The sequence below is a fragment of the Triticum dicoccoides genome, chromosome 4A, assembly GCF_002162155.2.
Source record: "Triticum dicoccoides isolate Atlit2015 ecotype Zavitan chromosome 4A, WEW_v2.0, whole genome shotgun sequence".
Lineage (NCBI taxonomy): Eukaryota > Viridiplantae > Streptophyta > Magnoliopsida > Poales > Poaceae > Triticum > Triticum dicoccoides.
In genome coordinates, this window is record NC_041386.1 from 353,996,879 (window position 1) to 354,009,131 (window position 12,253).

The 12,253-nt window shown below is 47.3% G+C and overlaps 1 long non-coding RNA gene across 1 annotated transcript; it reads left to right on the forward strand.

The window, feature by feature from the left end:
• The first annotated feature begins 5,995 nt into the window (after nt 1-5,995).
• Nucleotides 5,996-10,177, forward strand: LOC119288910. Its single transcript, XR_005141342.1, has 2 exons — nt 5,996-6,217; nt 9,886-10,177. It is a non-coding gene; the product is annotated as an uncharacterized LOC119288910 (long non-coding RNA).
• The last annotated feature ends 2,076 nt before the right edge of the window (nt 10,178-12,253 follow it).

Below are 12,253 nucleotides of genomic sequence, written 5' to 3' on the forward strand. Positions count from 1 at the left end.
GCTTTCTAATAGAAATGGGAGTATAGGGAATATTTAGTTAAAACAGGGCACTAAAAAGTGTATTGCTAACTAGAAGTTATTAGGTAGGAATATAGTAAGAAAAGAGAATATCAGTTGGTTGCTTAAATACTATGCAATTCATTTGATATTGCTCGGTAAGTCAACATGCAGATAGTTGAAAAGAAACTTACTTCGAACAAAGTCTGGATGGATGATATCGTCGGAGAAGTTACCATATATCTCATGACCAGGCCCTTTTATGTGTAGTGCAATTCCAGTGCCAACTTTCAGTCAATAAAACTTAGCAATTTCTTTCCAAAAGCCAGTACCAAAATAGGAGTCACCACATTCATCAAGTCGTACAGTAGCAACGATTGTAAATCCATGGTTTGTGTGCAGTATGACATCCCTGCAGTCTTGATTTATGTAAAGGGAAAGATTGTGCACTACAGATTCTGTTGCATAGCAAGGGACGCGCTGCATAAAATGGTAGGATTGTTAAAGAAAATATGGTAACATGCAAATATGGGCCCAAATTGAAAGACTGTACAATAGTCGAAATCGAAGGACAAAAATTTATAATTAAACAGATAGTGTAAACATGATGTCATGGAAATATGAGAGTAATTGAAAGAACAATACATCATTAATTTTCCTAATATAGAAAGAAGAGGGGAAAATCCGCATTGACGTATATGGTGCATGTGGCACCTTTTATCCAAATGTAGTAATATTTAGAATATGTTCAGGAAAGTAGGCCATGCCAGCCAATTTAGGGTGAGATTGAACATACCGCGTGCATCCTGAAGTCATATGGTACGGTGAGATGGAATGTCTGGCGGAGGCCGCAAGGTCCTGATGTGTCCGCGCACTGTACACTCTATGAATGGAAGAAAACCCTCAAATCAGCTCGAATAAAAATGGATTCACGACGATTTCGGTTGGGTGATTAAAGGAGCCAGATGAACTAGATAAGAGATGAGATAATATCTCATTAAATTAATTACCTTGTTTTCCATGAGAAAGAACCATCAGTACGGTAGATTCCCCAACCAAGTGGAGCTGGGTCGACCAGGAGCAGCGTCGAGAAAGTCGATGGCAATAGGCGGCGACAAGTGGAAGTGGCGAAATGTGGTGGGCTTTGTCGGCAGCCTAGCGGCAGCAGGCATCGAGCTAAGTCTTTACTGCCGCGATAGGCGGTGCCATGCGTAGATGCGGAGGAGCTTGTGCAAGTGTGAATGGGGACCAGAGGGGGTGGCGGGTGGGGTGAGGGTTTTTGTGATGTGGGGATGGTGAGGGTTTTCTTTTTTCCTTTTTGAATTGGGTGGTGAGGGTTTTATGTGCCACAAAGAATTTTGGAGGCGACGGTTTGCTAGAGCCAACCGTGTGTGATTGATGCAACAGGCAAAATGAAAGTCATTGCACACGGTTCCAATTTGGGAACTGTGTGTGATTGACGTAGTGCCTCTGTCCTGGTTTATTGGTCCCCTTTGTAATTTTTACCAAATTTTGACCAAATATTTAACTAAGAAATGTTTATGCATGTCATAAAAAATTATGTCATTAAACTCTATGCTCAAATACCCATCGAACGATATAATTTTTGCTAACCTGCACTAACATTTTGTCAGTTAAACCTTTGGTCAAAATTTAACACAAATTACAAAGGGGACCAATAAACCAAGACGGAGGTAGATTCCATCAACCGAACTGATTGCATCCATATCCCACGGTTAGACATAAGTAAACATAGATTAAACATACTCAGACGTAGATAATAAGCGTACACGTACACAAGCATAGTTCAACCATAAGTACATAGTTCAACCGTCATTAAGCATACTCAAGCAGACATAGTTCGATCCCACATCTCATCTCACATACCGGCACGATCCTGAAGCTTCTCCAGGTACTCAGCATACGCGCCGTGCGCCACCCATGCGAGAATACTTATGCTCGAAGGAGCCAACGACCCGTCCTCTTCCATGCGCTAGAACACTTAGATGCGTTTCATGAAGCTTGTGGTTGCAAAATGGGCATCGATAGCCGCTGTTCCAGGTCCTAATACGCCTATTATGCATTCCCGCATAAAGCTCCCTCAAGATTTGCCTCTTGTACCTCTTCTGAGCATCTTCATCCACGCTGTCCACATCGTCAGACAGCACCTATACAAATAGTAAAACAAATTTGGCATCAAATCAATGATTACATGCCGTGAAGTGGGATTAGGAATTTATGGCTATTTATTTATACATATCCAGAGATTATGGTTCGATTTTTAAGCACAGTCGTATATGTACAGACCAATCTTGAAGAAAATAATGGCACAAACATATGTAGGTCATTCAAAATCAATTGTCAAGTCCGGGATAGGAATTATTAGCACGAACACTAACCCTAGTCGGATTACTAGCAGGAATCATTTGCACAGATGAAACAACTAATCACTTATCACTTGTACCATTCAAACAATCAATACATTAAACGGATCTAACGAAACTATCATTTTTCATGGATTGGGAGAACATAACCATAGGATTTCTATTTAAAGAAGGGGGAGGCGGGAGTAACCAGAGAAACCCTATGATCTATTTGACACATAAATGGGTATAGATGACTAACCAGCTGGCTGTCGTCGTCGCCGGAGTGGTCGTCAGAGTCGTCGTCGGGGTCGTCACCAGAGTCGGTGTAGAACTCCGCCCCCGGCTATGGAAGCTTGACGTTGTCGAGGACATCAGGGTGCAGCGATAACTCGCCGGCGGTGACGGTAACCTCTGTCTCCATCTCCACGCAGTGCCCCGGTTCTTTAGCAGCCCCGGCGTCGTGACTCCCTCCGATGGGGCACTTCGGAAGCATCCTCATACACTGCCGTCTTTGAGGACCGAGAGCGGCGTCGAGGATGCAAGCGAAGAGAGAGGATTGTGTGTGTGGCGAGGATGGTGGTGCGGCCGCTTGGGCGCACCATTAATATGGAGTAGTGGGAGTTGTGGGAGAGAGGCGGGTGACGGTCAAACCGATGGCTCGCCCCCCAGTGAGCATGCGCACCGGACTGCTGGCATGCCTACCAAAGTTTCACACAGCTACTTGCACGCTTTCCGATGACACTACACAGCGAGCATGTCTCCGCCATTTCACACACCTGCAGGCACGCCTCCCGGTCTGCCTGCGTGGCGGACTGCTTGCATGCGTCCCGTCAACTCACGCCTGCTCGCACAACACACGAGTCGCGCAACGGCATATTTTTTTATTTGGATGATTAATGATGCCGCTTTATTTCTTAACCGGAGCATGGCACGTATCCATCGTTGGGCTAACGCTCACGGTTCTAATAAGTAATCCTTCTGGGATATTGGTTCCCAATTATTAATAATCTCCTGTTTGTAATTAGATAAAGATTACATCAAAACTGGCCTCAAATTTAAAAAAACAGTACAATGCCACTCTGTATTGGTGTCCATATGACAACAGATAAGTTTCATGAACTTCAAATAAGTTTTGGATGTACTAGAATTTATAAATCAAGATTCTCAATGTTTGAAATTTGTTGCGCGAGGAGTAAACATGCACCTAGTTAGACACATGTGTTTTTGTAATCCATTTAGGTGCACTGTCACGTTTGCATGTAGCTCAAATTTGATTTTTGCACATTATACCCGTAGAAAATCAATCAATCAATGTACTAAAACATCTTAATGATCTCTGTGATTTTTTTGAAATTAAAACATCCCTCCTTTGGTAACATATTGTAACACACCAGATGTAAACTTCCATATTTGGCAATATATCCATCCTTGTCATGTTCAATCTCAAGTGGCTTCCTCCTTGTTGGTTTCATTTTGTTGCTTTGTTTCATATTGCATGGTCTTGTCATTTCTCGTCACATTTCTTTTGCCATTATTTGTTGCATCATGGCCTCATCGTATGCTGCATTGTGTTTGGTGTCATTTTGCATATCCCCATCAACATGTGCATCTTCATATTGGAGCATATTGCATTGTGGCATGTTATTTTTTGACTCATGGCATCATCACTTTCCCCCTCATCACCACCTCTCCTTCTCTTTTCTTTCACTTTTGCAAGTGCACCTCTACCCTACTCCATTAATGTTCAAAACTTCCTCAGAAATCAGCCATCATATCCTAAACCTCTCTGCCAATTTTCATCTAATTTGAAGTTGTTTTGGTTAGGGTTTAAAATGGCTCAAGTTTGAGTTTAATTTAAACTTGAATTATTTTTCTCCCTTTAAAAATGTCCAAACCAATTTTCTTAAATAGAGCATAATTCCAGGAGCTTGAGGATATTTACATTATTCTCAAACTCCTCTTCCTCTCTCCGGTGCTTTTCTTTTTCTTTTTCTGTTTGAGGTTTAAGTTAGAGGAAGAGAGCAGCATCAACCAGCCCAGCAACACCACAGCCACCTGGGCCTCCCAACAGCAACCCACCAGGCGTAGCCCAACAGCCCCTCCCCGCAGCAGCCCACCAGCGCCCCTGTTGATCTCTTTCCTCCTGTATGACATGACATCCACGCACGCCACGTCGACCTCCCGAGTGATTTGACGGCCGGAGAGCCCCCCTAGGCCCCTATATAACATGCCCTGGTGCCCTAGTCCTCCTTCTCCCTACGTTCCGCCCCTCTCCTTCCCTTTCCGCCGCCAGGTGAGACCTCTCCACACCATAGCCGTCGCCATGGCCAAGAGGAGCCCGAGCTCTTCTCCGGCGTAATCCAGCCGTCAACCACTGTCTTCTTCCTCGACAGGGACAATAGAATCACCGTCGTCTTCCCCGACGTCGCTATTGTTGTTGCCGCTCTCTCTCACGCCGTACTAGAGGTAGACGATGAAGGTAAAAGAAGCACAATATTTTTTTCGGCCGCACATATAGCCCTTTTCTCACTTGTATTCTCCTTACCAAAGCAACCAGCTTACAAGTCTTTAAGTAGCCTCACGCATGCCCACATAGCCGGTCCATCATGCTGGCCACTAACAGCATGATCCACACTGACTTGGCGTTCAACTAACCAGCCCACGATCCTAGCTACTGGCTAACTATATGCACACCACACTCCATGATCCTAGCTACTGGCTAACTACATGCAAGCCGCACTCAGGTGCTTAACGCGAACGATTCAGCCGCGCGCGCACAACGGACGGCTAATCCACCTAGCTAGCTAGCTCAACCGGCTGTAGCACCACGTCATACACACATGCACACACGCTACACACACATACGCCACGCCGCCGCTGCGTCCCATACGCCCCGCGCGCTTCCGACGCACCCGACGAGCCCGACTACACCAGTGTGTCTCGCACGTCCCGCGCGAATCCGTTGCGTCCGACTGCACCAATGCGTCCCACACGCCCCGTGCGAATCCGTCGCGCCCGACGAATCCGACCACACACGCCTACACCGCGGTCCCGCCACGTCTGACATGCCCTGCGCGCGCCCGACGCTGGCGTCACTGCTTATTACGGCCAACACTCACCCCCTAAGCCGTGGCCTCGCTGCACGGCATGCCGACAGGGGCCCTAACTTGTCGTCGTCGCCTTGTCGCCATGTACGCCTCCGCTGCGTCTCCGGCACAAGCTGCCACTCGCTGCCGCTGTAGCAGCCCGCAGTCCTGTGCGCCGCCACGCCGTTTCTCCGTGCCACGCGCCTCCATGGTTGCCGCGCCGAGCCGTCGCGACCTCTGCGCCACCACGCAGGTCCTTCGCGATCTCCTCGTCTCGACGACCGCCGTGCCCTTCACGCGCACGACATCATACCGCACAGCCGTGGACTCGCCGCGCATTGCCGTCGCCATGCGCTCGTCGCGCACCGCAGCCGATGCCTCCATGTCGGCCGTGCTCGCCACGAACGCCACCGCGCGCCACGGCCGCCCCTCAAACCTTGTGGCTCTGAATACCAATTATTGAAACCGCTCTCTCACACGGATGGATGGAGATAGAAGGAGGAGCACACAGTACTCTGGGAATAGTAACGGGGCTGCGAAGCCGAGTGAAACTCCAGTGTACTGTGTGCTCCTCCTTCTTCTATCTCCATCCATCCGTGTGAGAGAGCGGTTCCAACGTCCACACATGTCCCAGAGCTCCTTCCATGACGTCTCCGTCGTCCTCTTCCTCCCCTGCTTCATGGACAGCACAAGACCGACAAGTTGCGCAGCTCGTCATCGATGTTCCTCCGCATCCCCGGTCTCATCCTCATGTACTCTGTACGCTAGGTGAGCTGCGCTACCCCCACCGCTCGTTCATGTCGCTGATAGCTCCGCGTAGGTGCCGATCCATTCATACCAGATGAGTTCCCTCCACGCTCTCACCGAGGACTGTAGTCTTGTTGTGGTGTAGGTGCGGTGTTGTTCCTCTGCGTCCCGTGCGCCGGAGATGAGCTTCGGCTCGACCTCGAGTCCCCGCACTCCCGCTCGCACCCAGGCCCTTGCCACCTCATGCCTCGGCGCAGCCGCACGCCCACGCCGAGCCGTGCTCGCGCACGAGCCCAACCTCTGCACTCCTAGCACACGCGCCCGCGCACGCATCTGCACGCGCGACCCCCACGAGGAGCGGCCACTCGCTCCCGCGCTCTCATAGCAATCCGCAGCCCCACCGCTGCTTTGCATCGCGAGCGTCGTCTTCTAACTCGTCACCACCGGCGCCGATGTTCGCTGTGTAGCCATGGTAAAGCTCGACCTGGCAGAGATAAGCCTTATTACGCGGGCTGCACTTCTTAGCATGAGTCCATCGCTAGCCCAACTAGTTCCCCACGCATGCACACACCTACTCCCTCCGTTCCAAATTACTCGTCTCAGAAATGAATGTATTTAGAACTAAAATACATCTAGATACATCCATTTCTGCGACGAGTAATTCGGAACGGAGGGAACAGGAGACTAGGGATCAAATCCCAGGTTCCCTATTGTGGTTATCTTCATACATGTGAGTATGACATCTGGGTCCTAGGGCCCCTGTTGACCTGCTGACCACACTTCGGGACCCACTGGTTTATTCGAATTCGGAACATGCCAGACTTGGCATATGCTGAGGTTTCCATATATGCTAGTATCCTCATTTAATTGAATTATGTGCATTTCCATACAAGAGCATTTCCATACAGGTTCCCCATTGTGGTTTTTAGCCTTTTATCTTTGTACATGTGAGTATGACATCTGGGTCCCAGGGCCCCTATTGACCGGTCTTAGTTGAACTGCTGACCACACTTCGGGACCCACTGGTTTATCTTTGTACATGTGAGTATGACATCTGGGTCCCAGGGCCCCTGTTGACCGGTCTTAGTTGACCTGCTGACCACACTTCAGGACCCACTGGTTTATCTTTGTACATGTGAGTATGACATTTGGGTCCCAGGGCCCCTGTTGACCGGTCTTAGCTGACCTGCTGACCACACTTCAGGACCCACTGGTCATCCCCTACGGCTACTGACAGCCTGGGTACACCTAGCCATCCCCCAATGTCTTCTGTTTTATTCGAATTTGGAACATGCCAGACTTGGCATATGCTGAGGTTTTCATATATGGTAGTATCCTCATTTGATTGAATTATGTGCATTTCCATACAGGAGCATATACATATTATATATGTTTTTGGGCTAGAAAAATACAATCAATCCATTGGTGGCATCCATTTATTCATTTGAGAAAGTTTGCACACATGTCATTTTTACATTACCTTGTTGTTTTGTCATTTATGTGAATATTTATGCAAATGTGATATGTGATAACTTTGTTCATGAAAATGCTCTTTTACCTGCCATCTTCATGCTAGATTTTATTCCATGTCTTAAAGTGCACTGTGACGAGTGCCACAAGTTTGCAAACATGCCTACCTGAATTTGTTTTTGCCATGCCATGTTTATTTTTGCTAAGTCTGAATCTGACAACATAACTTGCCATCTTGCATCGATGCTATCATCTTATCTATGTGTTTCTGGACAAAGTTCATTACGGGTGTTTTATTAAGTGCACTTAGTACTATCATGCCATGATCTTGTGTACTATAATATGTTCATGTAGCATATAGTTTCTAGGCATAAACATTGCAACCTGATACTGTTTCTGTCATGTTCAGTGAATTTATGCTAAGTCTGTTAAACTGATATCTTTTGCATTTTTGCCATGCTGTTTTAAACGTGTTCTAGTGAGTTCTAGCAGTGGCTTAGTGTTCATGATTTGTAGAGCTTCACCTGTACTTCACTGCCATGTATTTTGTTTCCATGTTTGGGTGTTGTAGCATGTTTAAAATTTGCATCTATGTTGGCATGTTGCTGTTTTCAACATGTTGCATTGCATGTTGTTTTTCTTGTCATTTGCAAACCGTGCCTCCATTTCCGGTGATCTTCATATCGATTTCACCCAAAATCTCTCAATCTTTCCAATGGCATGGTTGGGTTACCAAGATTCTGCCCATATCCATGTTGTCTCCACCGTTTCCTTCTCGTGGTCATTCCCCTCCGTACGATAGATCCGTAACTCCGTGCATACCGTTCTTCTCATGCATCCTCGTTAGTCTTGCATAGAACATGTTCTTGTCTTGAGTGGTTGTTCATTGTATTCTTGTCTTTCTTTGGGTAGTTCTGGGAGACGAGTTTGAGTACGAGGACCCTGTCGAGTACGTTCATGAGGAGCAAGCTTTCGACAACCCTGAGAACATTGCCCCCGATATCATTACCCCCGATATCACTTCTATCTTTGCTTGCTAGTTGTTCGTTCTATCGCTATGTCGCGCTACCTATCACTTGTTATACAACCTCTCAAATTGCCATGTCAAGCCTCTAACCCACCTTCCTAGCAAACCGCTGTTTGGCTATGTTACTGCTTTTGCTCAGCCCCTCTTATAGCATTGCGAGTTGCAGGTGTAGTGCCGGTTGTTCCATGTTGGAACATGGATATGTTGGGATATCACAATATCTCTTATTTAATTAATGCTTCTATATACTTGGTAAAGGGTGGAAGGCTTGGCCTTTTGCTCGGTGTTTTGTTCCACCCTTGCCGCCCTAGTTTCCATCATACCGGTGTTATGTTCCTTGATTTTTGCGTCCCTAACATGGTGAGGGTTTATGGGCCCCTCTTGACAGTTCACTTTAAATAAAACTCTTCCAGCAAGGCCCAATATTGGTTTTACCATTTGCCTAATAACAACTAAAACTTGCATAGGGAGTAATTAACCCGAGGACTCTTAATCAACCCCCCGGGCCAGTGCTCCTCTGAGTGCTGGTCCAAACCGGGCAGGCTGTGGGGCCACCTCGAGGAAACTCGAGGGTTGGTTTTACTCGTAGCTTGTCCCATCTGGTGTGCCCTGAGAACGAGATACATGTGACTCCTATCGGGATTTGTCGGCACATCAGGCGGTCTTGCGGGTTTTGTTTTACCATTGTCGAAATGTCTTGTGCGCCAGGATTCCGAGTCTGATCGGAGGGTCTCGCGATGGAGGATTGTCTCCGAGGATCGTGAGCTTGTCATGGGCTAAGTTGGGACACCCCTGCAGGGTTTAAACTTTGGAGAGCCGTGCTCGCGGTTATGTGGCAGACGGGAGTTTTTAATATCCGGTTGTAGAGAACTTGACACTTGACTTAATTAAAATGCGCCAACCGCATGTGTAACCGTGATGGTCTCTTTTCGACGAGTTTCAGGAAGTGAACACGGTTGGGTTCTGTTTGAAGGTAAGTAGTTCAGGATCACTTCTTGATCACTTCTAGCTCTACATCCATTGCGTAGTTTCTCATCTTACTCTTGTACTCGTATGTTAGCCACCATATTTGCTTAGTGCTTGCTGCAACTCCACCATATACCCATACTTTTCCTATGAGCTTAAATACTCTTGCTATTGCGGGTTTTGAGATTGCTGAGTCCTCGTGGCTCACCAGATACTACAAACACAGTTGCAGGTACCGGCGAGACCGATGCAGGTGATGCCACTGAACTCAAGTGGGAGTTCGACAAAGACCTTGGCCATTACTATGTTTCCTTTCCAGATGATCAATAGTGGTGCCCAGTAGGGTCGATCGGGACTTAGCTTGGGTGGTTGTCTTTTATTTGTTTGATTTCGTCCGTAGCTAGACTCTGTGTTCATCTTGAATGATTGTATAACTCGATGATATTTGTGTGACATTGTGGCGATTGTAAGACAAAGCTTGTATTCTATCTATTCAATACAAGAGATGAGCAAAGATACCACCCCGCTTGCGGCCATACCAATAAGCGCTTATGCCCCAAGTCGTGCCTCGACACGTATGGAGTATAGTCACATATTGGGCGTTACACATATGTTCACCACGGGATAATTAATTTAACATGCATCATAGTTGCGGTGGATTCGCGTTGTGTGTGTGGGTGTGTGCGTCTGGGGGTGGCGGGTGGCTCGCAGTACACTAGGAGTTGTGAGCCACTGTGTGGGTTGGCCATTTTGTTAGGCAGGCCGGTGCCACATCAGAGTCGTGAATTCGTTATTTAAAACATTACACAACCCTTTCATACATACATGTTTTGGCCACATGCAGTCGATGGTTGTCCTACATGACACTCGATACTCGTGTGTGACGCTTTTTGTGGGCCTGCGAGGTCGCCGTCCATCACTTTGACGAACAGCCGGCAGTGAGGTTAATTTGACCAGTAAGGTAGAATCTTTTTTGTTTGTGTTATGGTGGTATATAGTACGCGTCGAAGAGGTGGGAGGGGACTAGCATATATACTATACGTATGTGTCCGTGAACAAGTACACCTCACTTAGTGTCGGGACTTTTCGGTTTCCAAGGCACGTGCCACATCAAAATTGTGAAATTGGCTATTCAAACATCACACAACACCTCTTTGGGCCACATGCATGCCCGTGGTGGTTATCCTAGCTAGGACACTCACGTGTGACAGTTCCATCTGTGGGCTCATGAGGCCATCGTAGATGCATGCATGCATCACTTTGACCTACATTGGGAGAGGTTAATTAATTTCACCATCGATGATGATTCTTTTGGGTTGTACATATTACGACAGGAGCATATAGTATGAGGTGAAGATGGGGAAGGGGACCATCATATGTAGTACGCTTCGTGAATCTCGCTCTGTGTTGGTGCATGGTTTACCGTTTTTGAGGCATGTGGCACATCAAAGTTGTGCATTTTGGGTATTCAACATATATATGTTTGGCCCACATGCAAAGTGGTGGTGGTTATCCTCTCGCACCCCACTTAAGCGGTTATCAGCGATATCGATGCTTTCCATCTGTGAGCCTGCTTGGTCCATCACTACTTTTTGCCTCACAACACAAGAGAGGTTAATTTGACTTAGGACGTCATGCTCTGGGATGACATGCATGATACAATTTGAGCACACACACATGCATGTGTACGCATGAATCCCTCCCATCGAGTCGAAGTGGCTAGTACAACGACACGTCTTGAACCGATCTCGCTCTGTGTGGGGAGCTAGTGTACGTTTTTTGACGCACGCGCCAGATCAATGTTGTGAAATGGTATTCAAACATGCATGCACGCATCACTTCCATGCATATGCATGTAGTGGTTTCCTTCGAACGGTACACTCCCTCACATGGTTATCAGCGACAAGCCTATATATTCGTGGGCCCACGTGGACAAGATAGGTTACCATGGAGGATTCTTCATTTGGTTCGTGTTATCGTAGTATAGGTCATGGTGAGATTCAAACCTAATTAAGTTTGAGCGCATATACTATGCACACATGCATGCTTGAATCCTCGTCGTTGGCTTGAAGTGTGGTGTAACATACATATGCATCGTCAACCTAACCCTCACTCAGTTTGGGGATTTCTAGTTTGAAATCACGGCGCCACATCAAAATTGTTCCATTGTTACTCAAAAACACACCTCTCCATACATATGTTTGGGCCACACGCATGCAGTGGTTGTCTTCCGGGACTAGCTACTTGCGTGATTATTGGTGAGATAGCCCATCTCCGGGGTCGCATGGACGGCCATCACTTTGACCAACAACAAGACAGAGGTTGTACGACCATGGTGGATTTTTCTTTGTCCGTTTTACGATCCATCTTGGTGAGATATGCCTCTTGGCCCGCCGACTGAAAGTGTGTGTGTGGGGAGCTGCTACTTCGCACTTTGCTAGGTGAATCTTGGTTGGGCGGGGGCATGCATTCATACTTAGGATTCCCTTCGTTCCAACACGAGGGGGGCATGCTAGCTGCTACTTCGCACTTTGCTAGGTGAACCTCGGTTGGGGGGGCATGCATTCATGGCTTAGGATTCCCTTTGCGCCGAC